Below are 20,167 nucleotides of genomic sequence, written 5' to 3' on the forward strand. Positions count from 1 at the left end.
CACTCCAAAGATGCATAGGTTTGTAGGTTAATTGGCTAATGTAAAATACTAAATGTCCCTCGTGTGTTGGATAGTGATCGCTGGTCGGCGCGGACACAGTGGGCTGATGGGCCTGTTTCCATGCTGTATCTTTAAAGTCTAAAGTCTAAAGGTTTTCCCCACAAAATGATGTCAGGCTAACAGGGCAAACGTTTGTTGTCTTACAATCTGTGTGAAGCATTCTACTTCCATATCCACCTCCTCAGAAACTGTAAGATACAGTTCATCAACCCCCAGGGATATATTGTCTTTCAAGAACTTTTCACAACAATAATTTTCTTTTACTAATGTTAATTTCTTTGAATTCGTCTTTTATTCAGTACCTGTAATTCCAGAATAATATTTTGCTCCTTCCGTCATGTAATTTTGGATCCTACAGTTTCTCTGTAAACTCTTACATGAAGACTGATGCAAAATATTTATTAATTTAACTCCCATTTGATGGAGCAAGGTCATGATTGGATGGATAGTCAACCCAAGATGACTGGAGATCCAGTTTTTTTGCATACATACACAAATGTTCAATTATGCCTGCACTCTCTTCTGCCTCATTACCTTGCACCTCTACTTTCGTGATCTCCTCTCTGCCTCAGATCTTTCCTCTCTGAGTCTCCCTACCCTTCAGTTAGCAAACTGCACAAGTATTCTAATCTTGTATGTATGAAGGAAAGAGTAGTCATTCAGAAGCTGGCTGCCTCTCATGCACATTCCAAACAATAATGCCCAATGGACTGAGGAACGGTTAATGGGGTATAATGCAGAGAAGTATTGCATTTCAAGAATATTTCTCCTCGACTTCCTTTTAAGCCTCTTCCAATTGACTGAAATCTATGACTCACTCCCCTGCCACAGGGTCACTGTCTTCTTTGCCAAGAAAAGTAGCCCCACCCTGATCAACTTGTTGAGCCAATTGCACCTCCAAATGTATCAACAATTCTTATTAGTATAAGAAAATAACTGCAGATGCTGGTACAAATCAAAGGTATTTATTCACAAAATGCTGGAGTAACTCAGCAGGTCAGGCAGCATCTCGGGAGAGAAGGAATGGGCGACATTTCGGGTCGAGACCCTTCTTCAGTCTGGAAGAATGAACTTCCAGTCTGGAAGAATTCTTATTGCTGGATTTTCTAATGTCCATGTCTCAGCATTAACCGCTGCCATTGGCCCTGACAACATGAGAGAGAGAAAGAGAGAGAGAGAGAGAGATAGAGAGAAAAAGAGAAAGAGAGAGAGAAAGAAAGAGAGAGAGAGAAAGAAAGAGAGAGAGAAAAATAAAATAAAGAAATAGAGAAAGAAAGGAAGAGAGAAAGAAAGAAAGAGAGAAAGAGAGAAAGAGAGAAAGAGAGAAAAAGAGAGAGAGAGAAAAAGAGAAAGAGAGAGAGAGAGAGAGAGAGAGAGAGAGAGAGAGAGAGAGAGAGAGAGAGAGAGAGAGAGAGAGAGAGAGAGAGAGAGAGAGAGAGAGAGAGAGAGAGAGAGAGAGAGAGAGAGAGAGAGAAAGAGAGAGAGAAAGAGAGAAAGAGAAATAAATAAATAAATGAGATATAAGTGAAGAAGGGAGGAGTGAGAGAAGGAGAAACGAATGACGACCCCGAGAGGAACAGGTAGGAAAAGGAGGTGGCAGAAAGAGAGGTGAGATGTGAAAGAATGGATTGGGTGGAAGATGATGGAGAATTAAGGAGATGGAGAAATGAAAGGAAGGCAAAAAGAGAGAAGGTGGAGGGAGAAAGAGAGAGAAGTGAAGAGAGGGGTGGTGAAAGGAGGGAGAAGTTGGAAAGGAGAGAGAAGATGGTAAAGAAAGAGAAAGCAGTGATGGGAGATAGATGAATGAAGTGAGAAAGAAAGAGAGAAAGGTGAGAGAAAACTAAAAGAGGGAAGAGTGGGACAAACAGTGTCAGGAGGGGAAAAGATGAGAGAGTGCCTGAGACTGGCAGACTTCTATGAAACATCTCAAGGCACTATGTTTTATTGGAATGGTCACTGCCTTTGTGAGGCAGAGGTAGATGGGTTTGCCAAATGTGGAGCGGAGCATTAATTTCTCCATGGTGGTGGTTGGGGATGCTGGTCGCTGCATAGCACTTCTCTACGCTCCATGGTTCAGTACCAATTGTGTCCTTGATCCTTGTCCCGGGAGCTATACAAATGAAATGTGCATGTTCTCCCTACAGCCATGTGCGCTTCCTCCAGCAGCTCCTGTTTTCTCCCATATTCCAACGATGTACTGGTAAGTTAAATGACTACTGTAAATTATCCCTTATTGGAGAAAAAAAGCAAGAAGAGTTGATAAGCATATCAGAGAGTATAGACTGTCGGTAAAATAAGGAGAGGAACGGAAGGAATTCCTTCCTTCTGAGAACCAATATGGATTCAAAGGGCCAATTAGGATCATAGGCATAGAAGGTTACTGAGCTGAAACACTGGAATGGTGATCTGTTGGATTGCTGGGCCAATGTGCATTGGGCCTGGTGGGATGGATTGCCATTGCGCTGCTGGACTATTGGCATGAAGGGTTGTGTACGATGAATTGATAGGCCAAGGGGATGGGTAGCTGTGTACTTGGTGGAACAGATACCTCGCTACACAATAATGTCAGGTATACGGTAGAGAACATATTAATTGGTTGCATCAAGGCCTGATTCGGCACCTCGAACATCCTGGAACGTAGATCCATCACAGGTGCAGACCTCCCTACGATCAGAGGGATCTATTGGAGATGCTGCCTCAATAATGCAGCTAATATTATCAATGACTCACATCACCCTGCCCATGCTCTCATTTCACTCCCACCATCTGGAAGAAGGTATAGGAGTCTGAAAACCATGATCATCAAGTTATGTCATAAGTGATAGGAGTAGAATTAGGCCATTTGGCCCATCAAGTCTACTCCACCATTCAAAAATGGCTGATATATCTCTCCCTCCTAACCCCATTCTCCTGCCTTCTCCCCATTGTCTCTGACAGCTCAGGTTCAAGAATAGCAGCAGTCAGGTTCTTGATCACCACATAACACTAACCAAAAACTATGAACTGCTATGGACTGTCTTTAGTTGTACTAACAACTGCGGACTTTTTGCATAAGTATTGTGATTACTTTATTGAATTCTTTTTTGTTTATTATATATTATCCGTGTGTCTTGCGTTTATAGATATGTTAAACTGCTGCAAATAAGAATTTTATTGTTCTGTTGTCAGTGTTAATGGTTAAATATTATTGACTCTCTTGATTCTTGATTCCTCCCTTCTGGTAAAATCTGTCCTAATACACTCTTTTCCAACTCCTGTATCATTGGACTTTAGTATTAGGAACAGGAAATGGATAGATTGTTCCTTGAGCCTGCTCTACTAAATTAATAAGATTGTGGATAATCTGGTTGTAACAACTATGTTCCTGCTCACCCTGGATAACTTTCTTATCAATAATCTATCCAACTCAGCCTTAAATTTATTCAAGGATTCTGCTTGGGCTGCCCTATGAGGAAGAGAGTTCCAATGACTGTCAATTCTCAATGAAAAAAAATTACCTTATCCCTCTTACATGGGCAATCCTTTTTACATTTGTTTACTTTTAACAGAAACCCCAGTTGCAGATTCTCCCACAAGAGGAAACACCCTCTTCACAAACACCGTTTGTTGAGATGATAACTGGCTTATTCGTACCAGAGAAAGCAACTTATTGAAAGAGCATTAAACTGACAGTCAGCTATTACTTTAAGAAAAACCTGGTTTTGGCACAGCGGGGAACAAGCTTTGTGAGATCATAATAAAAATAATATTAAAAAAATATTCACTGCAAACATTATTCAACACATTTCTTTAAATATAATTGGTCTGACATGTAAACAAAAACATCAATGAGTGAGAATATGAAGCAGAATAAATAGAGCTTATTGCACTTCTTATGTACAAAAGAGAGGGCAAACAGAAGAGGAAAAGCCAGGGCAACATAACCCCAGTCCCCAAGATAACAGAGTTTACTCTTTAATTTGAGACTGCCTGTGAAGAACATTGGTAAACAATAGAACTAGCTCCATCTTCCTATAGCCTCAAATAGACAGGTCACAAATAGATAAAATATCCACACAAGGAAAGAAAGCTGTGCAGTAAGGGAGAGTAATGGTTCCTGAAGCAGCACTCAGGAAAATGCACATGGTTAATCATTACTTAAAGGTTCTCTGCCACTTGACTTTATCAGCTAAATATACATTTACTGGATAAGCATTGCAATTTTATTTGTCAGAAATCAAGCTCTTTTTTTAACTCTTCCAGCTGCATTCACTGCTGCTCATAGAGTCATACAGCTGCACTAAGTCGGCTGGACTAAGCTTTCTTGCATCTCTCTTGCGACCTGGAATGTATCAGTTGGCAGCATTCCCTTATGCACATTTAATTTCCAGCATTTTCTGTATAAAGTAATATTGTTCCACGTCTGAAACCAGAGACCGTGGAATGGATAGTGCGGCTTTCATTCAAAATAGCAGTTTTATTCTCTGTAATTGATTAAAAAAGTTCATTTGGTTGCAAAGTAACTTACTGCATTTAAATATTGCGGGTTCATTGCATACCATACGAGTGATCATCATTTTGAAGCAGTCATTACTGAATCCAAGGCCATTGGTAGGCTTGAGATTGTAAGAGGTTGGCAGAACCCTCAAACCTAACCCTGCTATTCACACCTCAGATCAGCTCAGAGTCCCCTTTTGGTTTAAAAGATGTGTTTTCTTCATTTCATTAAATGTGAGATGAAGTAAGCAGTACCTCATACTTAACCCCCCAAACCCCACCAGCACTTCCAGCATCCCCCAACCTCCCCTTGCAACTCCACAAGAAAAAGATTGTGCTTTTCTCCTGTAGAAATGCCAAGAATTCCAATCTGATTGCGTTACTGTAGAGAAACGGAAAGAGAATGAAGATAAATACATTGATATAACACTTGTAGCCATCAGCGCAGGTTCTGATGGTGTTGAGGTTAGCTAGGCGTGACACTGGGCATAAGTAGCCAGTGCATTGGGAAATGCTCGTGCTCATTCTTTCTTCCCAAGGGTCAGATTGAACACAAATTCTGCTGAGGAAGTCTCAGAGACCCGGGTTCGATTCTGACTACGGGTGCTGTCTGTATGGAGTTTGTACGTTCTCCCCATGACCTGCGTGGGTTTTCTCCAGGATCTCTGGTTTCCTCCTACATTCCAAAGCCATACAGGTTTGTAGGTTAATTGGATGATGTAATTGTAAATTGTCCCTAGTGTGTTAGTGCGCAGGGATCGTGGTTGGCATGGTGGGCCGAAGGGCCTGTTTCCACCCTCTAAAATAAACTAAAAGATGGGACAAACACCAGAAGGACGACAATCACTTGCCTTGCAATCATTCTTCCCTTTCAAAAGGTACTTGGAATGCCATTTGAAGAGCCATAATCCCCAAGGCAATGGACCGAAAACTGGAATATAGCATTTTTCGTGTTCTTGGTCTATGTCTGTATGAAACTTTGCAAGTCCACTTGGAGATACGCCTCGGACATGTCCAATTTGGAGTACTGTCCTCCTTGCAGCTTGACGAACAGCTCATCCACTCTTGGTATGGGGTGTTGATCAATGTGCAATTGAAGGTTTACAGTCACTTTGTAGTCGCCACAGATGCGCACCTTGCCGCAAAGTTTCTGAACGACAACTATGGGTGTGGCCCATTCTGAATGGTCCACATGGGTGATAATTCCCATTTCTTCAAGACGGCAGAGTTCCTTGTCGATAGCATCCATCCGACTGAACAAAACTGGTCTTGGTTTGAAGAACTTAGGTACGGCATCGTCTTTAATTATGAGCCGTGCCTTCATCTTTGTGCAGTGCCCGAGTCCAGGTGTGAAAACGGCCGGAAACTGGTCAAGAACCTTCTGCAGATTGTTCTCGCACTTGTTGACCATGTTGCAGTCCGTGGTAGATGACATTGACATAGTTGATCCATCGTAGATCAAGGCGTTCATGTCAAGCTTGAAAGCACGGATCCAGTCGATGGCGCACAGGGATATACCTTCTTTGCCAACGACAATCAGCAACAACATCTGTGTCATACCATTACAGGAAACGGCGACAGTGCATTTGCCTTTCGTGGGAATGGCTTGTTGTCCGTATCCGAAAAGGCGGATGTTGGCCGGTTTCAGTTTCGGCGATCCGATCCTCTCCCAGATGTCCTGACCCACTGGCGACACAGCCGCACCAGTGTCCACCTGGAACTGTAGATCGACGTTCGAGACCCGCAGCGAAATCCTCGGCTTGTCGGTGATCGTGGACACACCGAGCACTTCAATAGAAATGGTCTCCGCAATTTGGTCGACTGTGTTTTGTGCTTTCTTGCCCTTTCTCCACTTTCCTACGGATTGACACACTGCCTGGAGATGACCTTTTCGTTTACAGGCGTAACAAACGGACTCGATATAGGGGCACTCACGGTGATGATGAGCAGTCAAGCTGCACCGGTAGCAGGGTTTTGATCCTTCCTCCACAGGGGAGCAGCTCTTTTGAAACTGCCCCTTCTTCTCCGGATTTGCTCTGGGTCGATCAAATGGTTTCTGGCATTGTGGACAAGTCCGACAAACTGTATGCACCTCTTGAGGGAGCTTCGATGCTGTATCGCCGGCCATTTTGTGCAGTTCTTTACTTAGCAGCTCGGCCATCTTAGCACACTGCAGCACATTCTTCAATGAGGCGTCCGATTCCTTGAGAATCGGCTGCTGGATGAATGCGTGCCTGCAGCCCATGGCCAGTCTATCCCGCAACGCATTGTCTTGGCACTTTTCACAGCATTGAGCTTTAAAATCACATGCCTTTGCTTGGAGCGAAGTTTAGCAAGAAATTCGGTGATAGATTGCCCTTCCTGTTGCACTGTCCGGTAGAAATCAAGGCGAGCTGCGAGGAAATTTCGACTTTCTTCGTAATGCAGCTGCAAAGCCATTGTGATTTCAGCATATGAAACTTCAGTTACTTCTTCTGTAAGTAAATTTTGAAGTAGTGCAAATGTTTCTGGAGACATTGATGAACACAAGAGAGCCTTCTTCCTCAGGTCAGTGGAAATTGCCATGCTTTCAAAATAAAACTCAGCGCGCATTAAATACCTTTCTCGCTCGGGATCGAAATGATCAAATTGCAGAGACATGTTTTTGAAAAATAGGCTCTTATCTGGGTCTTTGGACACAATCCGAAGTCTCCTGTTCCTGACACCACTTTCGTGTTCTTGTTCTATGTCTGTGTGAAACTTTGCAAGCCTTCAAGGTACAACAGAGGTCTTTATTACATTAACTCAATGCTGGCAGCAAGACAACTAAAATGGCTGCAACTCCGCAATCTGACTGCACACCACACTGTGTACAGCCAAGATAGCTATGTACAACACATCTCCCTTTGTCCTGTGCAGCGCCACCACAAAGAACCCATGCTACACAGTTGAATTTTATGGTTGATATTTCCAGTAAGTATTGAAATGTCATATGCATCGTATCACCACTAGAACGTTACTTTCCTTACTGAATGAATGCAACACTTGCAGAGGTACTAAACAACATCCCTGAAAACAGTATGTTTCATAGTCAGGTATGAATACACACAAATCCTACTGATTACAGTTATCATCTGGACCTTTCCTTGGTCCAGATCGGCTGTGATAAATCCAGATTGTCTTATCTATGCTTCTGAAGTTCAATAGCTTATAAAGATTTAGATAGAGCATATCCATCAAATAACATGTAATTGATTGCAATTGATGTTATGAAGTATTGACCATTAAGTAAAGAAAAAGAGTGAAGTGCTGTAGATTTAATATGACCTTTGCCATCGGATTTAATTCTAAATGGTAAACTCAATTGCGGAGGTTGGGGAGGGGTTAAAATAAAAGCTAGATACCAAGGAATTCAAATCCAATCACCATGTTTATGAAGCTCCTGTAGGTGGGGCACAACTTAAGAATGGACAGTCACCTTCTCCAGGGGTTAACTTTGCAAAGTATTTACTGTGAGCCCCGGGGAGCAGAAAGTTCAACATTGGAAAAATGAACTGCATAAGACAAAAATAATAGAAGTGGGAGAAATATATATATATTTTTTTTCCTACTGGTTTACATTCCCTATGTTGCTGCCTTACCAAATGTCCTTAGTGTTAATCTTGTGATTCTGTTTTGATCATTTGGTTGAAGTGGCACACATAATGTTAAGTGGGATCAATCAGGTTGTGACCCTGCAATCCCCAGTAATCATTTTGACAAAATATACAGCATAAGCTTTTCATCACCCATTTGCCTCATTGCATAAAAGATGTGCATGGGCACCCTCCTAAAGCTACCAAAGTTCAGCCACATACCTGCCCCCAGTGGATTGTTTTAATGCAACCAATCTGAAGCATACATATGGCTTTCAATTTGCCAGTTTGAAAAATGCTTACATTTATTTTCATCAGATGATCACATTCTCCCTGTGGCCGTGTGGGTTTTCTCTGGATGCTCCGCTTTCCTCCCACACCCCAGGGACATGTGGGTTTGTGGCTTAACTCGCCTCTGTGAATTGTCCCTTGAGTTAGATAGAGCTCTAGGAGCTAGTGGAATCAGTGGATATGGGGAGAAGGCAGGCACGGGTTACTGATTGTGGATGATCAACCATGATCACAATGAATGGTGGTGCTGGCTCGAAGGGCCAAATGGCCTCCTCCTGCATCTATTTTCTATGTTTCTATGTTTCTATGTGTGTAGGGAGTAAATGCAAAGTGGGGATAACACATAACTAGTGTGAACGGGTGATCAATGGTCAGCGTGGACTTACTGGGATGAAGGGGCAGTTTCCTGGAAGGCCGTATCTCTAAACTAAACTGAGCGAAACTGAACTAAGATGAGGAGAAATAATTATCCCGAGCTGATGAAAAAATCTTCCAAACTCTACAAGATACATATCTTTACATACTTTTGCAAAATTGCAGTCTTGCTTAAATTTTGTGGAGTGAGTCTTGGTTAGTGTGTTTCTTCTGTGCTTCTTCAATGTAGATTTAGAAACAGAATATGACAATGTTGTCAATTGCAGCAGATTGATAATCCCCAGTAAATAGCAGAACCGAGTAATTTTTTTACTATTCTACTAGCGTTATTTCAAAGGTGCACTTAACCAACACTGACTGACCTGCTATGTAATTCCATCATTTATAGTATTTTTTTTGCAGGTGTTTCCTTTTGGTGTACATTGTTAGCACTTAACTATCCAGGTACAGGTTCACAACTTAGGATATAATTGCTTAAGATGATAATTTCACATTAAAATGAAACTTTTGTCTAAAGGGCAGTTATTTCAGTGGTTTAATAGAATTCCCTTTCAAAATATTAATGAAGCGGTAACATTTCAACACCATTTTAACTGCATTATTGTCCTATTTGCACCAATTACGAAAGTTAAAATTGGGCCCCACAACTCATCTCTATGCTGTTACCGATCTATTGTAAGTAAACAATAGTTACTTAGCATTAATTCTTCTTCTTGTTGACTTCAAAATTATGAGGAATCAAATGAAATAAAAATCAGTACATTGACTCAGATGATATTGCTTGGAATGAGAGAAAACCCTTTATCACTTGTGTAATATCAATGGAGACCCATTCAAAATTTACCTTCATTTGCAGTGAAACCTGGTTCCAGTAGAACTCCAGGAATTAGGAAAAGTGCTACAAAAATTCACCTTGGGATCGTGAGCAAATTTGCTTCCCAATCTTCTTTATCAAAGAGGGTGGATGTGTTCTGTGGTTACCTCTTAAGCCCCTGTCCCAGTTCGGCAATGTTTTAGGCGACTACAGGCAACTAGGCTGTCGCCACACGGTTGCTGGGGTGTCGCAGGCATGGTAGTGAGTAGTCTCCAAAGAGTCGAAGCATTTTTCTGGTCGCCGCTGGATTTTGTGAAGGCTTGAAATTTTTTGGCAACTGTTAGTTTGACGCCAATGAACGTAGCTTGATGTCTCCTGACATGGGCGCTGTTGTAGGTTGTCGCCATGTTGTCGCCAGGTGACGTAGGTTGTCGCCGGTGCTGACTTCGGCGAATTCCAAGTGTGGACTTGATCTGATCATCCATCAGTGTAATGTGTCCATAAATGATATAATGTTTTGTTTGTTTTTGCACTTGTATTAAAGTTTGAATTTTAAAGTTTGAAGTTTGAAGTTTATTGAAATTTATTGGAGGTTATTACAATATTTTTGTATGCACTGTTTATCAATCTTTTTTAAAATTTTGTTTGAATATCAATAAAGGAAATTCTTGATATTTTGATGGAAAATTGATGTATGAAGTTATTGTATTTCAGAGTAGTTTCTCGTGGCATCACTTTCAAATAGTCATGATGCAGAATGATTGGAAACCCTACCGTACACCCCTTTTATAGGGAAAGTTGGTGAAACGTGAATTGTCTTCAGTTGTTCAACGAAGGGAGTTCAACGAGATCTGGGTGTCCTAGTGCATCAGTCAATGAAAGGAAGCATGCAGGTACAGCAGGCAGTGAAGAAAGCCAATGGAATGTTGGCCTTCGTAACAAGAGGAGTTGAGTATAGGAGCAAAGAGGTCCTTCTACAGTTGTACCGGGCCCTGGTGAGACCGCACCTGGAGTACTGTGTGCAGTTTTGGTCTCCAAATTTGAGGAAGGATATTCTTGCTATGGAGGGCGTGCAGCGTAGGTTCACTAGGTTAATTCCCGGAATGGCGGGACTGTCGTATGTTGAAAGGCTGGAGCGATTGGGCTTGTATACACTGGAATTTAGAAGGATGAGGGGGGATCTTATTGAAACATATAAGATAATTAGGGGATTGGACACATTAGAGGCAGGAAACATGTTCCCAATGTTGGGGGAGTCCAGAACAAGGGGCCACAGTTTAAGAATAAGGGGTGGGCCATTTAGAACGGAGATGAGGAAGAACTTTTTCAGTCAGAGGGTGGTGAAGGTGTGGAATTCTCTGCCTCAGAAGGCAGTGGAGGCCAGTTCGTTGGATGCTTTCAAGAGAGAGCTGGATAGAGCTCTTAAGGATAGCGGAGTGAGGGGGTATGGGGAGAAGGCAGGAACGGGGTACTGATTGAGAGTGATCAGCCATGATCGCATTGAATGGCGGTGCTGGCTCGAAGGGCTGAATGGCCTACTCCTGCACCTATTGTCTATTGTCTATTGTCTATTGTTGTCTTCAATCTTCAGGGTCATAGCTTATCGTAGCTTGTCGCGGGTGGACGTAGGTTGACTTCGGTTGTCGTAGGTTGTCGCCTCTGTGGTGGTAGGTTGTCATAGGTGCGGTCGTAGGTGGATGTTCTACTTGCGACGATTGGGTCGCCGGTTTTCGGTAGCTTGCTGTAGCTTGACGTCAACTAGGTGGTAGGTTGTTGTAGCTTGTCGTAGACATTGTCGTAGGGGGGGTCCAGTTGCTGGTTTTTCGGCAACCTGCTACGACTATGACAGTCGCCGTAAAAAAACGCCTAACTGGGACAGGGCCTTGAGGATCCCATCTCTATAAAATCTTTGAACTGGCATGTGTTTGAGGAAAGGCCTCAGAAAGTGTTGTGACATGTAATAAATTCAAAAAAAGGCACCTTGCCCTTATTTAAATGATTGATGGCTTTCACAAAATGTTTTTCTACCTGACAAAAGCTGGGAGGTTTCAGATTTCACTCAGTGAATCAGCCAACCTGGATTTGTCATTTAAACGGGAGCACCCAACCTGCATCAGTTAAATGACCCCAGGCTTGGACTTTGAGGCTTGCTGCAAGTGAGGCATAACATCGCTCCTACTAATTTCAATCTCTTTCCATTTTGAAAAAAAGAAATCACTTTTCAATTCATCCTTTTAATATCTGTTTCCATCACATCATATTCATCTATATACTAAAACTCTCGTTTGTTTATTTGTTTGTTCCTAAACTACAGCCAAAACGGTACACAATAGCGCGACAAATTTAGGCCCACCTTACTCACCGTCGCCCCTTTGGTGCTAATGGAAGAAGTTTCATTGAAATCCGTGTTATATTTTTTAAGTTATTCACATTTTAAAGTTTAAACCTATCTCCTAGGGAGGGAGGGGGGAGGGAGGAATGGAGGGAGGGGGGAGGATAAGGGGGGTTGAGGGGGATGGAGGGGAAGGGGGGAGGAGGAGGGGGGAGGGGGAAAGGAGAGGGTGTTGCACCAATGAAGGAGAGGTTTGGTCTAGTAGTTCATAAAATCTTTCTTCAGAATTTAGTCTCAAAGTTGACATACTCCATATCTATGGTGTATACTTCAATGCCCAATGCTCCTAACATCTAAATGATTCTCCTGCTCTCTTTGAGGTATTATGTGATCTCTCTGGATTTCTCTCTATGTTTGCAACCCTGTTAATTGAATGTCAAGAATGAACCAAAGTCTCATCAATTCATACCTAGTATAATCCTTACTTTTAGATGTTTAGTTTAGGATCTGCATACTTCTGCTGGAATGGGGCCCTTCCTTATTTGGTTATCAGACAACAAAACATCTCCTCCAGTAAGTTTCTAATCTTTCCATTGGTTCTTCTGCTCTTTTTTGAGTATTACTTGAAGAGTAGGGTGCCTTTTTTGCTTCATACTAAGAAGGCACTGGTATGCTGGTTGGTTGGAACTTCATTAAATACCACTTGGTCAAAGTCACAAAACCAGTAATAATTATGCTATTTTCACTCTTTGGATTTCATCCTTCTCTGCACTAGAAAATGTATACAAGAACATATTCCACAAAGAAAACACTCAAGAAACTGAAGATCTGGAACTTGGAGCAAATTTGGAACTGCTGGAAGAACTTAGTAGGTCAGGAAGCATCTGTGGAGGCATAGCAATAGTTGATATATTAGGTTGAGATCTGTATCCCTCTGCCTCAACAGATGCTGCCCAACCCCCTGAATTGCTCCTGTGGCTTGTTTTTTTGCTTTTATACTGTATGAAATTCCACAATTAAAAGGAAAAATGCTTGATTGTGTTTGTCATGTTTATACTTGACTATCATATATAACTCTGGAGTTCAATAGCACCTTCACTATTTTAAGTGTCATCTTTATGACAGAGGAGAACAAAGCTGCTCTGAATAGCATGGCACCTAATCCAGAACCAGGTCTTTTAACCATTGCCAAACTCACAAAGGAATTAAGCTCAAACAATCATGGTTTTTATATGTTGATTAGATCAAGACAAAGTATTGAATAATCAATATGTAAGACCTATCAAGCTTATTATAAAAATCTCATGAAAGATTTACTAAATATGTTTAGCTTCAAATATAAGTCTGAGAGTCGGGCATTATCCTTTTTTTTCTTTCTCCAATCATACCTTTAGCTATGTAACATCAATTGCATTTACAGAAGACCTACAGCAACACGGCTGTCACCATGCATAGCACTTTTATGTTCCAAATCACATCTCATACATGCATTTGATAAAGTTCCACCACACCAAAGAAATAAGTCTCATATTTCATATATAAGTAATGATATATGTTTTGTTAGGGTTCCTGGGTGTGATGGGGGGAGGGGGAGGGGGGGGGGTGATGGGCAGAATGTGACATTCCTTATTTTCGTTTCATTGTGAGTTGAACTGATGTTTAGTTTTTGTATAGTCATTTGCTTTCTTTTTATTGTCTTGTAGAATGTTATGTATATTTTATGCATGATTTATATATTTGTTTGTCTGTTCATATGCTTTTGATGCTGCTGCACACAAGCAAGATTTCCATTGTACCTGTCCCTCCTGTATTTGTGCAATAAACTTGGCTTGTCATGCAGCAATTGATTTTTGCAATGTTATTTAAACTATTGTTCAGCATTATTGGACCATCTCTGATATTCTATCTGGAAGGCTTTGCAAATCATATCTTTGCTAATCAGGTAGAGAAAATGTGACTGATCTATACAGGTCAACAGGATAACATGGTTCATTCAAATGCAAGAAGCAATGGTTACAATTCATATGGCAATGTGGCCATGTGACAATTCCTCACTTATAAACAGAATGAGTTTTAATGTAATTAACATCCAGTTTGCATACAATGCAAATGCATAACCTACTTACCCTAGAATTTGTGATTGTCCAAGTACTGCTTTCATGATTCAGAACATGGTGTCCGGATGATAGTGGTATGGAGACCGTTCACTTCGTCATAGCTGATGAGTAAAGAAAGAGTTCCGCAGAAGGTGGGTGCAGCAGATGTGAAGATTCATTCAGAAGAAAAATAGTTAACTGTCAAATTGGAGAAATTCTAAGATCACATTTTAAGTTTTTGAGTAAATTGTTAATTCATGTAATACAGAAATCTGAAGCTTTTGTTTATGCTGCAACAACGATAATACTATAAATTCAAAGTATTTCCTGCTCAGGTGAAATATTTACAGGCCCATTTTCCAATAGACCCCAAACAGTATTATGTAACAGTTAACCAAAGCAGTTAAAGAGGTGCAAATAGGTAGTTTTGGTGTTGGATTCAAAGTTTAGATAGAAATACAGCTCAAATTTCATCAGGCTCTCATGTCGGCCACATCTTTAGACTTTTAAACTTCAGACTTCATAGATAGTGTGTAAACAGGCCCTTCAGCCGTACCGGACCGCACCAACCAGTGATCATCCCTTACACTAGCACTATCCTACACACGAGGGACAGAAACCAATTACCTTACAAACCTGCACGGCTTTGGAGGAAACTGGAGCAACCGGGAAAAACTCACAAGGTCACTGGGAGAACGTACAAACTCCAGACAGCACTCATAGTCAGGATTGAACTCGGGTCTCTGGCACTGTAAGGCAGCAACTCTACCACTGCGCCACTGTGCTGCTGCCCTTCCTTTGCAATCGAGGCTGAGCTTCCCACAATGAATCCTCTGCATGACTAGTAAACACTTCAAGAACGTCCACCATTGGAATTATTAGTGCAGGAAGGAACTGCAGATGCTGGTTTAAACCAAAGATAGACACAAAATGCTGGAGTAACTCAGTGAGACAGGCAGCATCTCTGGAGAGAAGGCATGGGTGACGTTTTAGGTCGAGACCCTGCTTCAGACTGAGCTAATTATTAGCTCAGTTTCTATGCGTTTGAAAATCTAATTTGTGTGGTTGTCACTAGACTTCACTATGCCACTTTTCCCTTGGCTGGCAGCACCTGCTCTGTAAATTTTAACAATTAAAATTCAGTTCAAGAGATTCAAGATTCAAGATAGCTTTATTTGTCATCCAAAAACGAAATTCAGTCACCCACAGTCCAACAATAAAACATTAAATTAGGCAGATTACACAATAAAGCATTAAAATAGGCAAGTTACACAACCTCAAAAACACACAAAAAAAAGAAACATCCATCACAGTGAGCCTCCTCCAGTCCTCTCCTCACTGTGATGGAAGGCCACACTGTCTTTTCCCTTCCCCTGCCGTCTTGTCCCGCGGTCAGGTTGTTGTGGCTGCAGGCCGCACCGAACGGTGAAAGGTCCGCAGCGGGCCGACCCAAGCCCCGCGATCCGGGGCGGGCGAACACACTGTCGCTGCCGCTGCTGCTGCACGTCGGGGCGGTCGTGGCTCCCGACATTGAAGCCCCCGCCCAGCAGAGAGAAATCCCGCGGCCTATTTTAGGCCGCGCCGGACGGTGAAATGTCCGTGACCCAAGCCCCGCGATCCGGGGCGGGCTAACCCGCTGCCGCTGCCGGAGCTCCCGATGTCGGCATCCACGCGGCCCGAGCCTAAGGCGAGTCGCAGCCGCTCCCGCAGCCTCCGAAGACGGCCGGCTCCACTGATGGTAAGTCCGATCCGCGGGCTCTGCGAACCAGAGCCCTGGAGGCCGCCAGCTCCAGGAGTTGGGCCGGTGGTAGGCCGCAGCAGGAACGGAGACAACACCCAGAAAACAAAGGTCGGGTCTCCGTTCGGAAGGGACACATATTTACAATTTTACAGTTCCCCCCTCCCCCCCACACCCACACACACACATAGTACACAAACACAAAAACACGACATCAAATCGACAATTAAGACACAAAAAAACAACAAAACACAAACACAAATGGACCGCAGGTAAGCCGCAGCTGCTATGGCAGCGCCACCATTTCATATCCAATACCAAGACCATTACAGTTATATTTGTTGTTCGGTTTAAAGTTATCATCCGAAATTACAGGTTTTCATGAATTTACCTCTTTAGATCTTTGTAACATCTGCCAGCTCTAAAATCCTTTGAGAACATGTGCCTCTTATTATGGATTTTTATGCATTTCTTAATAACATTATGCATTTCATCTCATCATTTCGGGCCTAACTCTCTAACATTCTTATTTTCCCTCTCTAACTTCCATCTTCAGGCAAAATCTTCCCTAAATCCATCACTTTGATAAACTGTCCAATCACTTCTAATGTAACTTTGCACAATTACACTGATACCAATGCCTTGGGAATTGTTCTGCAGTAAGGGTACTATATAAATTCAACTTGTTTTGAAGGGAGAAATTTTAGTCTTTCACATTAAAGCATTCACTTATGCTGCCTTTCTCAAAAATTGAATTTGCTCTATCAATATCCAGTTGTTCAAATTCTAAAATAATAGAAAAGCATAACCTTACCCATTAACAACTGAAAAGTGAAAAGGTGAATTAATGGAAAATTGTTGCCGATATCAACAAAAATTTTCTTCAGTCCGAATTACTGTATAAGTGTAGTTCTTCCCTCTTTTGGTGTAACCTTAAGGCCAAGTTAGAAAGAAGACCAAAGACTTGAAAAGTGCAGTGAATAGGTCAAATTATTTTAACTACTTATGTAAAATGTCTAATTATTGGACTAAGACAACTAACCCCAAATATATTTGATGGAATTAAGACTGGCTTAGTCGGTGTTTAAGTCAGTATTACAGTTGATCCTGCCCGGCAGGCAATTTAGCTAAAGGTTCTGCAATTGGTAAAATTAGGGAATTACAGTGTTAAAAATATATTAATATAAACACTGTTCTATAAAGGTCTACATCACCCATTAGGTTGGCTGTCTGCAGAACAGATTAATCACCACCAAGAGAAATATCATAAAATAATGTGAATATGATTTCTTCCTGGATAACTTCTACCAGGAAACTAAAGGCAGTTGGCATGTATTTGCAGGAAATGTTTTATGAAAAGCAATTCGTAGACTCTTTCCAAATAGTGTTCAGAGTCACTGCCTTGTATCAACATGAATATTTATCCTTGCTTTCTTCAACCAATGTTTGTAAACTTCTTATTAGGCTGTTAATAAAGAAAGATCATGTACAAAGTCAAGAGAGGAATAGATCGGGTAAACACACAGTCTTTTCCCCAGAGTAGGTAACTGTGAAACCAGAGGACCAGGTTTAAGGTGAGAGATTTAATAGGAACCTGAGGGATAAAAAATTTATACTAAGGGTGGTGGGTGTATGGAACGAGCTGCTGGAGGAAGTAGTTGAGGCAGATACTATTGCTATGTTTAGACAATAGACAATAGACAATAGGTGCAGGAGTAAGCCATTCGGCCCTTCGAGCCAGCACCATTCAATGTGATCATGGCTGATCATTCTCTATCAGTACCCTGTTCCTGCCTTCTCCCCATACCCCCTGACTCTGCTATCCTTAAGACATAAGAGGCATTTAGACACAAACATGGATATGATAGGTTTAGAGGGATATGGGCCAAATGCGGGCAAGTGGGACTAGTGTAGATGGGGCATGACAGTCGACGTGGGCAAGTTGGGCTGAATGACCCGTTTCCACGCTGTATGAATCCATGACTCCATGATCAGTAGAAGCACTTTAAAAATATATGGAACTTATTTAAATTTGCCAGAATTGAATTGATCGTGTGATAACTGCACCAAAATGGCATTGATCACCTTTATGCATTGTAAGCAGTTTTGATTTACATAGAGTCATAGAGTCATAGAGTGAAACAGTGGGGAAACAGGCCCTTCGGCCCAACTCACCCACACCGACCAACAATGTCCCAGCTACACTAGTCCCACTTGCCTGCGCTTGGTCCATTTCTCTCCAAACCTGTCTAACTGTTTCTTAAACGTGGGATAGTCCCAGCCTCAACCACCTCCTCTGGCAGCTTGGTCCATACACCCACCACCTTTTGTGTGAAAAAGGTAGCCCTCGGATTACTATTAAATCTTTTCCCCTTCACCTTGAACCTATGTTCTCTGGTCCTCGATTCCCCTACTCTGCGCAAAAGACTGTGCATCTTCCTGATCTATTCCTCTCATGGTTTTGTATACCTCTATAAGATCTCCCCTCATCCTCCTGCACTCCATGGAATAGAGACCCAGCCTACTCAACCTCTCCCTGTTGGTCACACCCTCTAGTCCTGGCAACATCCTCATAAATCTATTCTGAACCCTTTCAAGCTTGACAATATCTTTCCTATAATATGGTGCCCAGAACTGAACATAATAAATGCGGTCTCGCCAACGTCTTTAACAACTGCAACATGACCTCCCAACTTCTATACTCAATAGTCTGACTGATGAAGGCAAAAGTGCCAAAACCCTTTTTGACCACCTTATCTACCTGCGACTCGACCTTCAAGGAACCATGCACCTGTACTCCTAGATCGGGACTGTCATATGTTGAAAGACTGGAGCGACAAGGCTTGTATACACTGGAATTTAGAAGGATGAGAGGAGATCTTATTGAAACGTATAAGATTATTAAGGGGTTGGAAGCATGTTCCCAATGTTGGGGGAGTCCAGAACAAGGGGCCACAGTTTAAGAATAAGGGGTAGGCCATTTAGAACTGAGATGAGGAAAAACTTTTTCAGTCAGAGAGTTGTGAATCTGTGGAATTCTCTGCCTCAGAAGGCAGTGGAGGCCAATTCTGAATGCATTCAAGAGAGAGCTAGATAGAGCTCTTAAGGATAGCGTAGTCAGGGGGTATGGGGAGAAGGCAGGAACGGGGTACTGATTGAGAATGATCAGCCATGATCGCATTGAATGGCGGTGCTGGCTCGAAGGGCCGAATGGCCTCCTCCTGCACCTAATGTCTATTGTCTATTGTCTATTGTGACATCCTCCTTAACCAACAATGCAACCCCACCCCCCCCATCCTCTTTTTCCTTCACCCCTCTCTCTCCTGAAGCTCCTGTACCCCGGAACATTGAGCTGCCAGCCCTGCCCCTCCCTTAACCAGGTTTCAGTAATGGCTACAACGTCCCAGTCGCTCGTACCTATCCATGCCCTAAGCTCATCTGCCCCTTCAGGCCCCTTGCATTAAAATACGTTTAAACCAACCCTCCTTCCTCACTCTCTGCCTTTCACCTGCCTATTCTGTCCACTAACCTTTCCCACACCAACTTCCATACCAACTTCTTGTCTCTCATGTGCCTCTGTCCTGCACGAGATCCCACACCCCCTGCCAATCTAGTTTAAACCCTCCCGTGTAGCATTAGCAAACCTTCCTGCTGGGATGTTGGTCCCCCTCCAGTTTACAATTGCCACTTTGTAAAGGGCTTGCTAAGGACCTTCAAAATAACCAATTACCTCAAACAGTCAGTCCAACCTTGAGTTCTGTGACATACACAGGTCCCCATTTATCATTTTAATACAAATTTGATCAGAATGTATTGATCAGAAGGACTCTGAATAATTCCACAGATGTTAATGCATGAAGCAGCCCTAAAGAAGTAAGTTGTAAATTGCAATCCCCTCTCGTGAAGCCGATGATTACTGACAGTGCCTGTGTTGTACTATCAAAGAAGAGTTATTGCCTACGGAGCAAAATCCAAAGAGTGAAAATCTATTATCAATGAACATTAGTAATTTTAGGATGGCCTTGCATATTCTCAGGGAGGTAAGCAAGTTATTGGTTTTGCAAATGGTGATCACATATCCTTTGACTGGAAACAGCCAGGCTCCAGCAGTAAAATGACATCAGGTAGTTAGTTGCTACCAGCTAACCAATATCCCCAAAGCTAAAACTCTACACCTCAATGCCCAAGGTTCTGGATGTGGTACACTGATGCTCTTGGCACTCCAGAAAGTATAATTTAGGAAATCAATGTAATCCTGCTTTTTTCTAAAGCAAGTTGAACACTGAAATAAAATGTAGACACAAGGAATTACAGATGCTGGAATCTTGTGTAGAATTCTGAAGTGATGGAGGAATTCAGTGGATCCACTTC

At 42.2% G+C, this 20,167-nt stretch overlaps 1 long non-coding RNA gene across 1 annotated transcript; it reads left to right on the top strand.

Annotated features, from left to right (window-relative positions):
• Nucleotides 1-1,631: 1,631 nt before the first annotated feature.
• Nucleotides 1,632-12,789, top strand: LOC144598218 (uncharacterized). Its single transcript, XR_013547834.1, has 3 exons — nt 1,632-1,668; nt 2,205-2,260; nt 12,738-12,789. It is a non-coding gene; the product is annotated as an uncharacterized LOC144598218 (long non-coding RNA).
• Nucleotides 12,790-20,167: the final 7,378 nt, after the last annotated feature.

This window comes from Rhinoraja longicauda, chromosome 11 (genome assembly GCF_053455715.1).
Source record: "Rhinoraja longicauda isolate Sanriku21f chromosome 11, sRhiLon1.1, whole genome shotgun sequence".
Lineage (NCBI taxonomy): Eukaryota > Metazoa > Chordata > Chondrichthyes > Rajiformes > Arhynchobatidae > Rhinoraja > Rhinoraja longicauda.